Raw genomic sequence first — 5,661 nt, 5'->3', positions numbered from 1 at the left:
AGAAAAACAGGAAAACACAATCAAACAGGTAGAAGTCCTTACAGAAAAAGAGGAAAAAACATACAAACAGGTGATGGAAATGAACAAAACCATACTAGACCTAAAAAGGGAAGTAGACACAATAAAGAAAACTCAAAGTGAGGCAACACTGGAGATAGAAACCCTAGGAAAGAAATCTGGAACCATAGATTTGAGCATCAGCAACAGAATACAAGAGATGGAAGAGAGAATCTCAGGTGCAGAAGATTCCATAGAGAACATCGGCACAACAATCAAAGAAAATGGAAAATGCAAAAAGATCCTAACTCAAAATATCCAGGAAATCCAGGACACAATGAGAAGACCAAACCTACGGATAATAGGAGTGGATGAGAATGAAGATTTTCAACTCAAAGGACCAGCAAACATCTTCAACAAAATTATTGAAGAAAACTTCCCAAATATAAAGAAAGAGATACCTATGAACATACAAGAAGCCTACAGAACTCCAAATAGACTGGACCAGAAAAGAAATTCCTCCCGACACATAATAATCAGAACAACAAATGCACTAAATAAAGATAGAATACTAAAAGCAGTAAGGGAAAAAGGTCAAGTAATATACAAAGGCAAGCCTATCAGAATTACACCAGATTTTTCACCAGAGACTATGAAAGCCAGAAGAGCCTGGACAGATGTTATACAGACACTAAGAGAACACAAATTCCAGCCCAGGCTACTATACCCAGCCAAACTCTCAATTACCATAGATGGAGAAACCAAAGTATTCCATGACAAAACCAAATTCACACATTATCTCTCCACGAATCCAGCCCTTGAATGGATAATAACAGAAAAAAACCAATACAAGAATGGGAACAATGCCCTAGAAAAAACAAGAAGGTAATTCCTCAACAAACCTAAAAAAAGACAGCCACAAGAACAGAATGCCAACTTTAACAACAAAAATAACAGGAAGCAACAATTACTTTTCCTTAATATCTCTTAACATCAATGGTCTCAACTCTCCAATAAAAAGACATAGACTAACAAACTGGCTACACAAACAAGACCCAACATTTTGCTGTTTACAGGAGACACATCTCAGAGAAAAAGATAGACACTACCTCAGAATAAAAGGCTGGAAAACAAATTTCCAAGCAAATGGTATGAAGAAACAAGCTGGAGTAGCCATCCTAATATCTGATAAGATTGACTTCCAACCCAAACTCATCAAAAAAGACAAGGAGGGGCACTTCGTTCTCATCAAAGGTAAAATCCTCCAAGAGGAACTCTCAATTCTGAATATCTATGCTCCAAATACAAGGGCAGCCACATTCATTAAAGAAACTTTAGTAAAGCTCAAAGCACACATTGCGCCTCACACAATAATAGTGGGAGACTTCAACACACCACTTTCACCAATGGACAGATCATGGAAACAGAAACTAAACAGGGACACACTGAAACTAACAGAAGTGATGAAACAAATGGATCTGACAGATATCTACAGAACATTTTATCCTAAAACAAAAGGATATACCTTCTTCTCAGCACCTCATGGTACCTTCTCCAAAATTGACCACATAATAGGTCACAAAACAGGCCTCAACAGATTCAAAAATATTGAAATTGTCCCATGTATCCTATCAGATCACCATGCACTAAGGCTGATCTTCAATAACAAAAAAAAAATAACAGAAAGCCAACACTCACGTGGAAACTGAACAACACTCTTCTCAATGATACCTTGGTCAAGGAAGGAATAAAGAAAGAAATTAAAGACTTTTTAGAGTTTAATGAAAATGAAGCCACAACGTACCCAAACCTTTGGGACACAATGAAAGCATTTCTAAGAGGGAAACTCATAGCTCTGAGTGCCTCCAAGAAGAAATGGGAGAGAGCACATACTAGCAGCTTGACAACACATCTAAAAGCTCTAGAAAAAAAGGAAGCAAATTCACACAAGAGGAGTAGAAGGCAGGAAATAATCAAACTCAGGGGTGAAATCAACCAAGTGGAAACAAGAACTATTCAAAGAATTAACCAAACGAGGAGTTGGTTCTTTGAGAAAATCAACAAGATAGATAAACCCTTAGCTAGACTCACTAGAGGGCACAGAGACAAAATCCTAATTAACAAAATCAGAACTGAAAAGGGAGACATAACAACAGATCCTGAAGAAATCCAAAACACCATCAGATCCTTCTACAAAAGGCTATCTATACTCAACAAAACTGGAAAACCTGGACGAAATGGACAAATTTCTGGACAGATACCAGGTACCAATGTTGAATCAGGATCAAGTTGACCTTCTAAACAGTCCCATATCCCCTAAATAAATAGAAGCAGTTATAAATAGTCTCCCAGCCAAAAAAAGCCCAGGACCAGACGGGTTTAGTGCAGAGTTCTATCAGACCTTCAAAGAAGATCTAATTCCGGTTCTGCACAAACTTTTTCACAAGATAGAAGTAGAAGGTACTCTACCCAACTCATTCTATGAAGCCACTATTACTCTGATACCTAAACCACAGAAAGATCCAACAAAGATAGAGAACTTCAGACCAATTTCTCTTATGAATATCGATGCAAAAATCCTCAATAAAATTCTCGCTAACCGAATCCAAGAACACATTAAAGCAATCATCCATCCTGACCAAGTAGGTTTTATTCCAGGGATGCAGGGATGGTTTAATATACGAAAATCCATCAATGTAATCCATTATATAAACAAACTCAAAGACAAAAACCACATGATCATCTCGTTAGATGCAGAAAAAGCATTTGACAAGATCCAACACCCATTCATGATAAAAGTGATGGAAAGATCAGGAATTCAAGGCCCATACCTAAACATGATAAAAGCAATCTACAGCAAACCAGTAGCCAACATCAAAGTAAATGGAGAGAAGCTGGAAGCAATCCCACTAAAATCAGGGACTAGACAAGGCTGCCCACTTTCTCCCTACCTTTTCAACATAGTACTTGAAGTATTAGCCAGAGCAATTCGACCACAAAAGGAGATCAAGGGGATACAAATTGGAAAGGAGGAAGTCAAAATATCACTTTTTGCAGATGATATGATAGTATATATAAGTGACCCTAAAAATTCCACCAGAGAACTCCTAAACCTGATAAACAGCTTCGGTGAAGTAGCTGGATATAAAATTAACTCAAACAAGTCAATGGCCTTTCTCTACACAAAGAATAAACAGGCTGAGAAAGAAATTAGGGAAACAACACCCTTCTCAATAGTCACAAATAATATAAAATATCTCGGCGTGACTCTTACTAAGGAAGTGAAAGATCTGTATGATAAAAACTTCAAGTCTCTAAAGAAAGAAATTAAAGAAGATCTCAGAAGATGGAAAGATCTCCCATGCTCATGGATTGGCAAGATCAACATTGTAAAAATGGCTATCTTGCCAAAAGCAATCTACAGATTCAATGCAATCCCCATCAAAATTCCAACTCAATTCTTCAACGAATTAGAAGGAGCAATTTGCAAATTCATCTGGAATAACAAAAAACCTAGGATAGCAAAAACTCTTCTCAAGGATAAAAGAACCTCTGGTGGAATCACCATGCCTGACCTAAAGCTTTACTACAGAGCAATTGTGGTAAAAACTGCATGGTACTGGTATAGAGACAGACAAGTAGACCAATGGAGTAGAATTGAAGACCCAGAAATGAACCCACACACCTATGGTCACTTGATCTTCGACAAGGGAGCTAAAACCATCCAATGGAAGAAAGACAGCATTTTCAACAATTGGTGCTGGCACAACTGGTTGTTATCATGTAGAAGAATGCGAATCGATCCATACTTATCTCCTTGTACTAAGGTCAAATCTAAATGGATCAAAGAACTTCACATAAAACCAGAGACACTGAAACTTATAGAGGAGAAAGTGGGGAAAAGCCTTGAAGATATGGGCACAGGGGAAAAATTCCTGAACAGAACAGCAATGGCTTGTGCTGTAAGATCGAGAATTGACAAATGGGACCTAATGAAACTCCAAAGTTTCTGCAAGGCAAAAGACACCGTCAATAAGACAAAAAGACCACCAACAGATTGGGAAAGGATCTTTACCTATCCTAAATCAGATAGGGGACTAATATCCAACATATATAAAGAACTCAAGAAGGTGGACTTCAGAAAATCAAATAACCCCATTAAAAAATGGGGCTCAGAACTGAACAAAGAATTCTCACCTGAGGAATACCGAATGGCAGAGAAGCACCTGAAAAAATGTTCAACATCCTTAATCATCAGGGAAATGCAAATCAAAACAACCCTGAGATTCCACCTCACACCAGTCAGAATGGCTAAGATCAAAAATTCAGGTGACAGCAGATGCTGGCGAGGATGTGGAGAAAGAGGAACACTCCTCCATTGTTGGTGGGATTGCAGGCTTGTACAACCACTCTGGAAATCAGTCTGGCGGTTCCTTAGAAAATTGGACATAGTACTACCGGAGGATCCAGCAATACCTCTCCTGGGCATATATCCAGAAGATGCCCCAACTGGTAAGAAGGACACATGCTCCGCTATGTTCATAGCAGCCTTATTTATAATAGCCAGAAGCTGGAAAGAACCCAGATGCCCCTCAACAGAGGAATGGATACAGAAAATGTGGTACATCTACACAATGGAGTACTACTCAGCTATTAAAAAGAATGAATTTATGAAATTCCTAGCCAAATGGATGGACCTGGAGGGCATCATCCTGAGTGAGGTAACACATTCACAAAGGAACTCACACAATATGTACTCACTGATAAGTGGATATTAGCCCAAAACCTAGGATACCCAAGATATAAGATACAATTTCCTAAACACATGAAACTCAAGAAAAATGAAGACTGAAGCGTGGACACTATGCCCCTCCTTAGAAGTGGGAACAAAACACCCTTGGAAGGAGTTACAGAGACAAAGTTTGGAGCTGAGATGAAAGGATGGACCAGGTAGAGACTGCCATATCCAGGGATCCACCCCATAATCAGCATCCAAACGCTGACACCATTGCATACACTAGCAAGATTTTATCGAAAGAACCCAGATGTAGCTGTCTCTTGTGAGACTATGCTGGGGCCTAGCAAACACAGAAGTGGATGCTCACAGTCAGCTAATGGATGGATCACAGGGCTCCCAATGGAGGAGCTAGAGAAAGTACCCAAGGAGCTAAAGGAATCTGCAACCCTATAGGTGGATCAACATTATGAACTAACCAGTACCCCGGAGCTCTTGGCTCTAGCTGCATATGTATCAAAAGATGGCCTAGTCGGCCATCACTGGAAAGAGAGGCCCATTGGACACGCAAACTTTATATGCCCCAGAACAGGGGAACACCAGGGCCAAAAAGGGGGAGTGGGCGGGTAGGGGAGTGGGGGTGGGTGGTTATGGGGGACTTTTGGTATAGCATTGGAAATGTAAATGAGCTAAATACCTAATAAAAAATGAAAAAAAAAACCAGAGACACTGAAACTTATAGAGGAAAAAGTGGAGAAGAGCCTCGAACACATGGCCACAGGGGAAAAATTCCTAAACAGAACACCAATGACTAACAGATCAACAATAGACAAATGGGACTTCATAAAATTGCAAAGCTTCTGTAAGGCAAAGGACACTGTCAAAAGGACAAAAAGGCAACTAACAGATTGGGAAAAGATCTTTACCAA

Source organism: Mus musculus, chromosome 15, assembly GCF_000001635.26.
Source record: "Mus musculus strain C57BL/6J chromosome 15, GRCm38.p6 C57BL/6J".
NCBI lineage: Eukaryota > Metazoa > Chordata > Mammalia > Rodentia > Muridae > Mus > Mus musculus.
The sequence above is the reverse complement of the archived record's forward strand: the minus strand, read 5'-3'. Positions refer to the sequence as shown.